The 13,320-nt window shown below is 49.8% G+C and overlaps 1 long non-coding RNA gene across 1 annotated transcript; it reads right to left on the bottom strand.

The window, feature by feature from the left end:
• Positions 1–10,788: 10,788 nt before the first annotated feature.
• LOC144950811 (uncharacterized) lies at positions 10,789–13,072 on the bottom strand. Its single transcript, XR_013640408.1, has 3 exons — positions 13,038–13,072; positions 12,311–12,375; positions 10,789–10,902 (listed from the first exon to the last, which is right to left on the bottom strand). It is a non-coding gene; the product is annotated as an uncharacterized LOC144950811 (long non-coding RNA).
• Between the last annotated feature and the right edge of the window lie 248 nt (positions 13,073–13,320).

Here is a 13,320-nt window from a genome sequence, read left to right as displayed (position 1 = left end):
AGTCTCTGTGAGCCTATGCGTCCCGATGTGAGACTGTCTGTCTGTGCAAGTATATGGGTCTCTGCGAGTCTTTGGTTCTCTGTGTAAATATATGGCTTTCTGTGTAAGTATGTCCCTATGTGAGTCTGTGGTTCTGTGTGTAAGTCTAGATATCTCTTGTGTAATCTGTGTACGTTTATTAAATACATTATACTGGATTATAGCGTCTATGCAACCACATCTCAATTGTAAAGTAAGGCGGTGAGTTTGGTATTGGTGTTGGTGAGCTGTTTGATTAGATGTGTAGCAATTGGGTTAGCTATGTTTTTAAAAATAGTTTTCGTTAAGACAGGAAGTGTCCTGAAGCGTACAGACACACACAGATGGACACACCGACAGACAATCGGGACGGATGTAATTATTTCCAGCGTGTAGCACCAAGCAGTATAGTGGCTCCATTTCTAGACAGCTAGTTTCTTTTGTACCCCTTTTCTACTGGCATATCCGAGTTGAGCCAGTGATGGGCCTTCACGGCACTACGGGTCGATATCAACTACCTATTTTCCGTGCCAAGCCAGAACCTAACCATGCTTTGCTGGTATCACAAGGCATCTGGCGTTCATTGTGTGCGATATCAGTCAGCACAATGTATGCACACAGGGTCGCTGCCGAGTCATCTACGTGCGCCTATACTGGTGTGACGTCGCGGCACGGCTTGGCTTCTGTGGTGGAAAAACCACCTAGTGCCTGCTGAGCAGCGCTGCTATGCATGTGTAGTGTAGTAACTCGGCGGGAGACGACTTCACGGGTAGCACACTCTTTTATTTCACCAACTATAGTTACACGGGTGACTAACACCAGCTATAGTTACTCGGGTGACCAACACCCACTTAGTTACACGGGTGGCTAACACCAGCCTAACCCACACGGTTCTCCTGGCTACACCAACACGGGCTCTTACGCCCCGTAGCCTCTCGGAACACACCCAACCGGGGTGTCCGTCTCGACTCTGGGTCCCACAGTCCCGACCCACATGGGCGTCGGACCACGGGTCCCACAGTCTCGCCTCCGAGCCACACAGGGCCCCGGTCCTGACAAGGACTGCGGGACTAGGGGTCTCAGGGCACTACTTCTTCAACTCCGTCTTCAATCTTCAACTGGTTAACAACTAACACGAGTGCTCCCGCACGTCCTCTTTTATGCCCATCCTGCGGACGTCGCTGAGAGCACCCATCCCTTTTGACCAATCACTGCGCGCTGCCCACGATCCCCTTTTCTCACCTCGTGTCAGCGCGCACAATCCCCTACGCCGCGCCGCCCCGTACTCACTCCCTCCCGGCGCGCGCGTCCACACCACGCCCACATGCGTGCCCAACCCCGCACCCCGCGCCGCCCCGTAATCCATCACTGTCGGCGCACGTCAACACCACCACTACATCACCCCCTACCACATAGCTCGCAGCCGACCCGGCTGCTATAAAAATGTATTACTCCCCCCATGTGTGCCCCGTAACACAACAACAATCGCAACAACACAAAAAGAACAATATGAAACACGTAATCAACCAGGCTATGCGTTAATTGTGTGTTAACCGACTCTCTGTGTTGTATTACATCACATTTCGATATTTTGCTAGGTTATTTAATTTTCGTGTGCCTGTCTCCTAATTTTCAATTTTGCGTGCCCGTTTTCAATTTTGCGTGCCCGTTCCACATTGTCATCTTACTTGCAACAGCAGTACGTTGCCGTACACTCATTGATATGCTAATTCTCTCTGCCCCCTCCCTCTCTCCGTCCCCGCCCCCCCTCTCTATATTTAAGGGACCGTCACAGAAACGACCCCTCTCTTTGTGCCGATTTGTGTCCTCTCTCTGTGTGCCGTTGTGATGTCTGTCTGCTTGTATGTCTGTCTATAGTTTTCTAGTTAGATTTTTGTTGCTATTTCTTTTATACCTGATGATGATTGCTTGTGTTGCAATCGAAACGTCGTAATATGTTATTTTAATTTATTATTTTATTTTTAGACGTGACTTAACCGAAAAAAACCAAAGAAGAACAATATGTACAATCCGGCGAGTGACAACAATAAATGTGTATGCAAGAAAAAAAAATGTTTTCCGACTCGTGCAGCGTCCCATTCTTTCCGAGCGCCCCTTGAATGGGACATTACCCCGGCAGAGGGGGAACGCGGCGGCGAGCTCGGGTTTGAAAATGTTTTTTTTTTTTTTCTTCATGAAAAGTGTTGTGTCCTAGCACGAGTCCGCCTTGCCGGTCCGTCGTACGGCACCCGACGCGGTTGACCGTCCGGTGGTGCCGGCAGTCCAGGAAGGCACGGGCCAGGCATCGGAGATCCGCGCGTGCCGCGGGGTTCCGGTTCCCGATGGTCAACAGCCGTCAGGTCCGAGACACCTGGGGGTGGGTCAGGCGGAGACACGTGAGGATCAGCCTGCGACAGATCCCTCCCCGAGTCGACGGCCACATCACACGCTCGGTCGCCACGGCACAAAGTGGGGTCACGCGGTGCCGCGAAGGGTTTCAGTCGGGAGGGGTGCACGTACCAACGGCGTTTTTCCCATTTAATCTGTATACTCTGGGGTCGTGCAACACGCACAATTTCCACCGGTCCCCTCCATGGCCTCAACAATTTAGGGGACGTAGCCAACGGTGTATGTGGACAATGCAGCGAGGCCTTATCGCCTGGTTTCCAATCGTGCGTATGCACCTTTCGTTCATGCAACCTTTCGTTCGCGATCTGCCGAGACCGCGAATTCAATCTCGCAGCCTCTCGCGCTTCAGCCAGTTTGGCGATATTAAATTTGATGTGGTCTGCCAATTTAGATTTTTCGTGTGGCTGGGAAATCCCCAGTTGGACGTCCATGGCCGGATCGGCCTCCTGCCCATACATGAGAAAAAATGGGGAAAACCCCGTCGCCGCATGAGGGGCCATTCGATAGGCCGCAAGTACCCCCGGTACCTGTAAGTCCCAATCAACCTGATCGTTGCAGACCTGTTGGCACAGCATAGAAGTAATGGTCCTGTTCAGACGTTCAACCATTCCGTCAGTCTGCGGGTGGTACGGGGAGGTACGCACTTTCTTTGTACTCAACAGATCGCACACCTCACGCAACAAAACACTCGAAAAATGTTTTCCTTGGTCCGTCAGCAAGCGTTCGGGGGCGCCCTTGTCCAAAACATAGCCCTGGACAAAGGCGTCCGCCACTGCCGCAGCCGACTGGTTGGCGAGTGGCCATGCCATGGGCCAACGGGTGAAGTACTCTACGCCAACCAGCAGGTACTTATTACCCCTAGGTGTAGCGGGAAAAGGCCCCAAGATGTCGAGCGCAACCAGTTCGTTTGTGCGCGAAACCTGAATGGATTACAGCGGTGGATTAGCCGCTATCGGTGGCGGGTTTCTTTGGGCGCACCCTACACATCCCTTAAGGATGTTCGCCACGTCGTTGCCCATCCCCGGCCAATAATAGTCTCGCTGGATTAGGGCAAGCGTTTTGTGAAAACCCAGATGCATGAGTCGTTCATGAGCAGCCAGAACGACCCTCCCCCGCATAGCAAATGGCACAACGAGCGCGTGACGCCGAGACATGTTGTCCCACTTCATCAAGAGGCCCTGTCTGCACACCCAGGAACCGACCCGCGTTTCCCCCCTCCGGTAGCGTCAACCTTCCGACGTAGCGTGAGTAGGGAGCTGTCGGCCATTTGGAGACGGCCCCACTCGATGAGAGGCAACGCTAGTAACGAGTCCGTCCCCGTAGGAGCGTCGACCCCCGTAGTGTCAGTGGCTGCGAGCAAAACCTCCGCGGGGGCGGCGACAGGGGGTTTACACCGCGCCGATCCCAGCAGACATGCGCATTCCGTGCGCGGCGGCAATCGCGACAAGGCATCCGCATTCGAGTGGCGCAATCCCTTACGGTAAATCGTCGTGAATTGGTAGTCCTGAAGGACCTCCAACCATCGGGACAATTGGCCGGAGGGTTGCGCCACCCGCATAGCGTATTGGAGAGCCGCATGGTCCGTACGAACCACAAAAGGACGGCCGTAAAGATACGGCCTGAACTGCTGTATAAAAAAAACAATCGCCAATAATTCACGACGCGTTACGCAGTAGCGTTGTTCCGCAGGTGACAGAACTCTGCTACCGTAGGCGACCACCCGTTCGACCCCCCCGACCACCTGTGAGAGCACTCCCCCGATACCCGTGTTACTGGCATCCGTGTCGAGCAGAAACGGTTGCGTGAAATCGGGGTAACACAAGGGGGGAGCCCGCACCAAGGCGTCACGAAGGGAGCAGAATGCAGCCTCCTCTTCCGGCCCCCAGTGAAACCTCACACCCTTAGCCGTCAGAGCGTGCAGGGGCCTGGCTATGGTGGCAAATTGTTTGACAAAACGACGGTAGTAGGAGGCGAATCCTATGAAGCTGCGGACTTCAGTGACCGAGGTTGGCGTTGGCCATGAGCTGACGCAGTGCGTCTTAGCAGGGTCTGTCGAGATCCCTGAACGGCTAACGATATGGCCCAAGTACCTGACCGATTCCCGAAGCAGGTAACATTTAGCCGGTTTAAATTTAAGTTTAGCGGAACGCATCCTGAGGAACACCGCTCTCAGTCGCTGGAGGTGCTCCTCAAAAGTCCGGCTGAAAACGATGATATCATCGAGGTAAATCAAACAGGTGTCCCATTGGAGTCCTGACAAAACCAATTCCATGAGCCTCTGGAACGTGGCGGGAGCGGAATGTAAGCCCATGGGCAATCGGTTGAATTCAAATAGGCCTCCCGGTGTCCGGAAAGCGGTTTTTGGTTTCGATTCGTCATCGAGGGGCAATTGCCAAAATCCCGAAAGCAGATCAAGCGTCGAAAAAAACTGTGCTCCCGCCAAGGCATCCAGCGACTCATCCATCCTAGGGAGCGGATACGCGTCGGCCATTGAGATTTTGTTTAGGCGGCGGAAATCGACACAGAACCGCAAGGACCCGTCCTGTTTTTTAACAAGGACGATGGGAGCACCCCACGGACTGGAAGAGGGCGAAATGATGTCGGCCGCCAACATGTCATTAACCGCCGACTGTACATGCTCCTTCTCGGCTGGGCTGAGCCGGAAGGGATTCTGTCGAATAGGGGCCGCGTCCCCCGTCGCTATGTGGTGGCGCAACAGGTCTGTGCAGCCAATATCATACTTGTGTCTGCTAAACACGTCAGCGAATTCGAGAAGCAAGCCCCTCAACGCACCCAACTGCACACTAGACAAGTTACTAGATCCAGCACACAACGAGTCCAACCACTCTGTCCCCTCCTCAATTTGAGGATGCGTATCGACCCTCGAATCCGCGTGAGCAACGAGCTGTTCCTCGACGGGTAGCGGCGCCGCGTGAGCCAGCACTGTTCCCTGTGTAATTACGGCTGGCTGCGACCCCGTATTCAGGACCATAACGAACGGCTCACTGTCCGCCCGCACCATGGTCTGAGCCACCGCTAAGCCGAGGCCCCCAACAGCTCTGTTAGACGGCCCCAACAGAACTCCCTGTCCCCCCGCATCCACCCCGAGGGGTTTCCTCAATCGAAGGGGTACCAACATTTGCGATCCCGGGGGTACCCGTACAGTCTGAGTTGCCAGCGCCTGTACCGTCGCACAAACCGTGCGTATTTTAGTAGGACTCGTCAAAAATGCAACCCGCCGTCCCGATGGAAGCTCAATGCAGGCCTGATCTATGAGAATTTTTATGGGCATTTTAGCCAGAAAGTCCGTACCTAGTAAACAAGGAACTGCCAGCGATGATGATACAAAAATAGGACCCGCCAATTTGATATCGCCAATAGAAATAGTCGCCCGAATCTGGCCGATGTTCCCCAAGGATCCCCCGTTTGCCGCGTAAAATGGTACGTCCACCGGCAAAAGGGGTCGACATTGGACGGGAAGGATGTTATAAATAAGGTCCGAAATGATAGTGGCTGACGCACCCGTGTCCACAAGCACCCGGACCTCAACCCCATCAATAAACCCCGTTACCACGGACGACCCGGCCGACGCAGCCACCATCCTGTGGGCCAATTCGGACCATTCGACTGCCTTCGGGCCGTGTACGAACCCCCCTCGCCGAACCGAATCCCCGGTACCCATACGCGGTCCCCCCACCGCGAAGCGGCGACCCGAGTGTGCCGTATGTGTGGACCGAGCGTGTGAGGTGCCGCGACTTGCCGAGTTTAGCTGGGACGACTTTCGGCCCTGGTCGTCGTCCGGACGTGGTCCCGTGGCGCGCTGACGCGGAGCCCGGCACCCGGACGCGACGTGACCCCGAAGGCCGCAGTTGTAGCAGACGACGAGGGACGTCGTAGGTTTCGGTTGCTCCAGCTTGCGGGATGAACGTGTGGGCGAACGACCTCCCGTTCTCCACTCCCCCGGACTTGATACGGCGAAGGCCTCCTCCCGAGCCGCAGCAGGCTGAGGCTCGGCGACCGTGGCGGCAGGTGCCGCGATCCCCGCCGATGCGCAGATGACCGTGAATACTCGTGGCAATCCCCAGGGAGCAGATGTCCATTTCGTCCGCCGTATTGATAGGGACTCCCAGGTCGTGAGCCAACGCCAGCAGCTGCTCCGTCACCATGGCGTCCTTCTTCTCCTTGTCCATGCGGGGAAAAGCTGCGTCCGCCAGGGCGAGCAGCGCCGTGCGATAGGCGAGCGTTGTTTCTCCAACCACCTTGCGCCGTTCGTAGAAATGGTGGCGACAGGTCGAGGGCGGGCCGAACACCTTGGCCATTAGATGTAGCGCGGCCTGGAGCGTTGAGCGAGACGACCTTGGGGCAGATGTGAAGGCTGCAAGCGCGTCGTCGTCGAGCGTCGCTGGCAGCGCGCGTAGGGCAGTGGTGTCAGACCACCCCGACATTTCTTGATGTGCGAAGAACCTTCGTTGGAAGGCTCCCCAGTCGCTCCCGTCCGCCTTGAACGCCGTCAGCGTGGGCAATCGTTGCTGGAAGGCCCGGTCGTCGGCCTCCGAGGAATGATTTTCCCGCGCGCCGCTGTGGTTATAGAAAATGTCGGCTCCGTCTGCAGGCGCATGATGTAGCCTCTCGGAACACACCCAACCGGGGTGTCCGTCTTGACTCTGGGTCCCACAGTCCCGACCCACATGGGCGTCGGACCACGGGTCCCACAGTCTCGCCTCCGAGCCACACAGGGCCCCGGTCCTGACAAGGACTGCGGGACTAGGGGTCTCAGGGCACTACTTCTTCAACTCCGTTATTCAATCTTCAACTGGTTAACAACTAACACGAGTGCTCCCGCGCGTCCTCTTTTATGCCCATCCTGCGGACGTCGCTGAGAGCACCCATCCCTTTTGACCAATCACTGCGCGCTGCCCACGATCCCCTTTTCTCACCTCGTGTCAGCGCGCACAATCCCCTACGCCGCGCCGCCCCGTACTCACTCCCTCCCGGCGCGCGCGTCCACACCACGCCCACATGCGTGCCCAACCCCGCACCCCGCGCCGCCCCGTAATCCATCACTGTCGGCGCACGTCAACACCACCACTACACATGCGTACCTAGCTGCGTCCCGGCTTGCCCAACGCAAGTTCAAAGCTTTGTTAGTAAGAAAAAAAAGATTTTAATGTTATAGCCAAGCTCGCATTTTGGTACCCCTGGCGAAATTGCTCTTGACTCGATAGCTCACCTGACCTGAGATAAAAAAAAAGCTTCATACATGCTTCTCACAGGAAGGCCTAGGTGTATAAATACACATTAAGAGTTGCAGTACAAATATTTTATATGTAGGGGGCTACATCATCATTGAATACAATGCTGTCCTCACCAAACGTAAGTATGAGAGATGGCTGGGTGGCTCAGACGTTCATAGTGCTAAGTTGGCAATGCTGAGATGCTGAGGTTTAGAATCCAGGTATCGGCCAACCATGATTAAACTGGGTTCTCGAGTATAGTGAGTTCAATGTCTCAGCCCAGCCAGAAATGACTGCACAAAAAAAAATCCATCATTAAATCTGTTTCTGCACTATTTTTGGCTAAATTCCAGCTCAGAGAATTAAAATATTGGTTTGAATGTCATGAGATGAATCGAACTCTGATATACAGAGCATGTAGGCAACTGCTGCCCTCTCCTGTGTGGACTAGGGGTTACTTGAAGAAGGGATCTCAGTGGTAACTCTGTGATATCCACTTCCGTGGGCCGTTCCCTAAAACTAAGAGAGATCCAAACTGATTCTTTGTCTCATGACACGATGCTGATAGCACAATTGAGATAACATTGGGAAAAATACAAAAACATTATTTATAAAACGTATGTATATAATTCTGTACAATTAACTCTCAATTACCTATGGGTGTGTTATTTCGGTTGCAGTTAACCTTGCTTGCAAAAAAGAAAGAAAATATCTTTAGGCACGCTAGTTCAATTATCAGCTACTCATCTCGGGTCAGGGACTCAGGTGCTTCACAAACATGTCGGCAAGTAAACCGATTGCTTGAAGAACATGTGACGTATCCTACGTCTTTGCCGCATTCTACGTAAAAATCAATAATTGTTATTTTATCGCATAATTTGCAAATGTTTCGCATTATCTGTGTTTTTGTTTTATCTGTGCCACCCCTCTCCTCACCATTACCCTGGATAAAATAGAGTCGACTGTACTTTAATGTCATTAAATTGTTGCTCTTACCTTAAGCCGGTCACATTGCAGTATTTGAACGTGCTGTTGTACTTCGTCTTGTATAAGTTGGCCAACTGAAATGAAAAGTGTGCATTTTATGAGCATATTTCAAATTGTCAGGAACCCTTTGAAGTTTGTAATCGAACTCATTTTGCTGGGTTTATAACACAGTGTGCTAACCATTGCGCCATGACTCCACTCCCGAATAAATACATAAATCATGTTATGACATTATTGTTAGAACTATCATGATTAAAATAGACATTTTGTAACTTGCAATTGTTTTGTATAACGCTCCTCACACTGTGGTTTGCGTGTGTAGGGCCTAATTTTACCCAATGAATATTTTTCGGGTCACTGGTGGACTGGACCAGTTTAGGCTGGCACCAAACAGGAATCCATAAAAATAAATTACAGCGACAGTGGAAGGAAGTAGAGGCAGTGGACGACCGAGAAAAATATGGCATGGGTGGAGTGGAATAGGAGGCACTAAAATGGAGAGGAAGGACATGGAAACATGAGCAGTGGATGGGATATCATGTTGTTACTGATGATGATAATCATCAGCAGCAGAGGATGGCAGCTGTTGCTGTTACTATCAAAAGTTTATGAACCCAGCGGTCTCCATAAAGGTGGTGCAGATGCCCTTCTGCGGCCGTCTGGAATGATCTTCCTTCTGATATTAGGAAGCCACTGGAGCTTATGCACTTTTAAATCTAAATTGAAAACTCATTGCTTTTGAACTGCTTTTTGAGTTTAGTTTGTTGTCCTTTCCCCGCACAACCGATTAGCACGGTTGGCTATGTACAGTGCGAAAAAAGTTCAACATACATATATATAGAGCCACAGTGAGAGGTACAGTGGATATTCTTTCCAACCCAGACAGACCCAGCTAAAATTCATCTCTGGGTGGGTGGTTAAGGGATTAGTTAAAGCAGAAAATTAGTAGGATTCAAATATTCATGATTCAAACTCACCCGATCGGTAATGTTTTTCACGTATTCCTTGTACAGTGATGAGTTTGGGTTGTACAGGTCTGGCGCAAACGTGTGGTTCGATATGGTGAACTGGATGTTGAAGTCTTTCAAGACTTCAGGTTGGGAGGGTCTTTGTGCTGTTGAAACGTGACAAAATTATTAATTAATATCTGTCAATGACGAGAAAACCTATCACAGCAGAAACATGAGTCTAGGATGGAAAGCAAACATTTTACAATGCAATAACGTGAATTGCATGGCCAAAAACTCCGCCTTATCCAGACCACCAGCTCAAATTAACTGACAAAATAATTTGTATTCAGACGAGCGGGGGAAAACATTTTAAACTGTAATGTAAATATGCACAATGGGGGCTTACGGTACACTCCACACAGGTTACACACAATTTTATTTAAACAAGCTACGTTTTGTTTTATGGTGTAGGTGTTTTAGTTTGTGCTGCGTAGCTCTCTGATGTGGTTTCAAGTTGCACCGCGCGTGGTTGGGCACCAAAGTTTTGCTCCACATGCTGGGAGCTTCTATTTGGCTATTTTTTTATTCAGCTTAAGTTGTGAACAAGTGCTTCAGTAATCTGAGTTTATCCTTAGTTGCAGCATTTTGATTTGTACACATGAGACGACAACTTTTTTTTAACTTTTGCCATTATCAAGGTGCAGCCCTTAAATATCTTGCTCATGTCATTGCTGGCGAAAGGGCCTCGACTAGAGGGAGCTCTGGAGAGATCCCCATAGGTCAGCAATACATACATTTTGGTAGTCTTCTCAGGATGTGTGTGTATAGGGCACTTGCTTAAATATCTCAGCAACTCAAAGCAACTTCAGCATCTCAATCTCAACCATTCCAATGCACTCCTCTAGTCTAGCCAAGAAGAGACCCTCAGTGGCAGCTGTCCCTGTTTAGCACAAGATGCATGCAGCACCAGCCTGCAAGTGGGCATTAGTCTGCCAATAATGGGTGATGTTACTCTATGGTTTGTCCCAATTCAGTAATGGTCACGTCTATTGCATTGTCCATGTTGTTTGTTTTTTTCGGGCGAACCCCTGATAATTGAGCGTGGACTCCGCTTGCACTTTCAGATCATACCGTTGATGACAATGTCGTTGTACATCAAGTCGTATGCTCCAAGTTTTTCAGTTCCGTTGGTGCCCTTGTAGAATGCGTCCTTAACGACGGTCTCGTTCACATCCGGCGTGTCTGTGAAGTTGCACTTAGCGACCACCACCAAATTCTTTTGTGCACCGTCGTTATTTGCCGGCCTGGAGAACAGAAACCTCCCGATTAATAACAACACTTTCCATTGATTTAATATATATGTCGTTTCAAAGTTTACTTATGCATTTTAACAACAATCTAGACTGAAAATTTTGGAAAAGGGAGGTTGGTGAGAAAAGAAAACAATGTATTGTATTCTTTGGTCGTGATCTGTATTGTGGTTTTGTGTCAAACTGAGACTATGTCTAATTGAGAGGGTCCTTGCCTCGAACATCTGGCAGTTAAGCATTGGTTCAAACAAGCATGACTGCTGATAAGACACCTAATGCTAAAAACAGTCCATAATCTGTTTACGTTGATCCAGTGCTGCTGACATAATGCCGTGCGGCTCATGACGTGTAAAATGATCAATCTTGACTTAAAGCTTTCGTAACTGCAGGAATTCATATTCCTTGGGTCTTTCGGTAAAGTCATGTAGATAGGTTCAAAGAAGATAACAAAAAAAAGAATGATGTCAGGACAACAGAGGGCAAGCTAAGTAAGGGACTGGGAGACAGATGAAGGAGAATATTAAAGGACAGGAGAAGAAGAATAACGGAGGGGAGAGCAGTTTATGGTTAGCTTCACATGGTGAAGAAGATGGAATTAATACGGTGGGGGAGCAGGGTGGGGTGCTTGTATCTACTTATACACCATCAGTGTTCCCTGCGACAGAGCCCTCTTAGGGGTGGAAGCTTCCCGCATGAGGTTTATCCAGTGGTCGAATGTGGAGAGTTTGTGTGATTTACATTGCCTAAACCGGAGCAGTCTTGAGAGCACTGTAGGCGATCTTCAGGTGTTTGTGTGTCCCGAGGGGGTCGAGACTGATGACGGCTCAATGCCCAGCAGGCATGTATGGATTGATAGTGTGATGGAGGTGCTCAAAATATGGATTACGTAATTGTAGCAATAATGGTTGCTCAGCACAAGCCTAAAGGTCCAAAAACTCCAAGTGACCAGCAACAAACAGTACGATTGAAGGTATAATAGATAAACATTACAGTATTATTATGAGATGCACTTTTCCCATGTTTAGTTTAAAGCAAAAGTTGGATGTGGGTCTTATATCCAGGAGGTATACACGTGTTAAGCAGTGTGTGATCAGGTTTGTATAAATGAATTGACATTGGGTACGAGTTTGGGGTGCATCTTACTCTTAGGAGCATCTTATAATGCAGAGAATGCGGTTCACGTGTTTCGTGGGCTGAGCAAGGTTATATGGACTTTGAGAAAAGAAAACGATGGGAGGGAAGTCGAAGGTCGGGGCAGTGTGAGGAAAAAAAGCAGAAAGAGAAGCGTTTTGACCTCAAGTGTAATGGTTGAACAGAAAGTGGATGCCATAAAACAGTCTGTCTGCTAGACCTCGTGCTCAACATGGGTGGGGGAGTCAAGGAGTGGAGTTGATTCCCTTACCAGTAATCCACGACTGTGCATCCGTGAGAATTGTTTCCAATTTCTTTGTTGAACAACTTATCCAGCTGAAATTGGAAAGAGCATTGAAAGTTAATACGAAATAGTATTTTTCTGTGTTATACATTTGTTGTTATTCCCTCCAATCTTATCCTTCGGTATCGGTGTCATGTCATGTGACAATATGTTCGGGACTCGCAACCCTTCGTGTTAGAGTCCGGTGTTAGAGTCCGGCCCACTGAAAGGATATCACAGAGCTACCACTGATATCGTTTCAAGTGACCACTGGTCCACACATTGAAGGGAAGCATTGTCCCACCCTCTGTGCATATAAGAATAATGCTCGTGATAGTAAGACCAATTCTCAGAACTAGAAATTATCTAAATTTCTGAATCTAATTCAACGTGATGGGGTTTTTTTGTACTGATTGGTGACTCGGCTAAGACCATTACATCACTAAACAGAATATATGGGTCTCAATATAAGTTAATGCACTTCTGTGTAAGTCACTGTGAACAGACTGAGACCATCAACTATCTACAACTGAGAAACTCAGGTGAACTTCAGGTGGCTGAAACCTGAATTCAGACTCAGGATGTCAGCGGTGTCAGCTCAGTGCTCCGTCTGATCTTCTGAGCCACCTGAGCACCTGCGGCAATTATAATATTTTCTTTCCAGTTAACATACAATAAACAGAATAACTCTGGACATTGTGCTGACATGCTGTACCTCTGCAGAGATTCCCTTGGTGATGTCTGCGTAAGACTGAGAGGTGACGGTCTCCAGGTCGGTTTTGTACTTGTGGTTGGTGACGGTGAATTTTAGGTAGTACGGCTTCAGCTTCTCTGCAGTTGGCGGCACGAATGGTTCGGCTGTAATAATAATAAATACATAATCAGCATTAATCATCTGTGATCAATCCAGGTACCCCAGTTTCCTCTCCACATCTATCCAGACCACCAGCTCAAATGAACTGCCAAAATAATTTGTATTCAGACAAGGGGTGGAAAAC

This window comes from Lampetra fluviatilis, chromosome 59, assembly GCF_964198595.1.
Source record: "Lampetra fluviatilis chromosome 59, kcLamFluv1.1, whole genome shotgun sequence".
Lineage (NCBI taxonomy): Eukaryota > Metazoa > Chordata > Hyperoartia > Petromyzontiformes > Petromyzontidae > Lampetra > Lampetra fluviatilis.
Note: the sequence above shows the minus strand (reverse complement) of the source record. Positions and strands in the feature narration are given on the sequence as shown.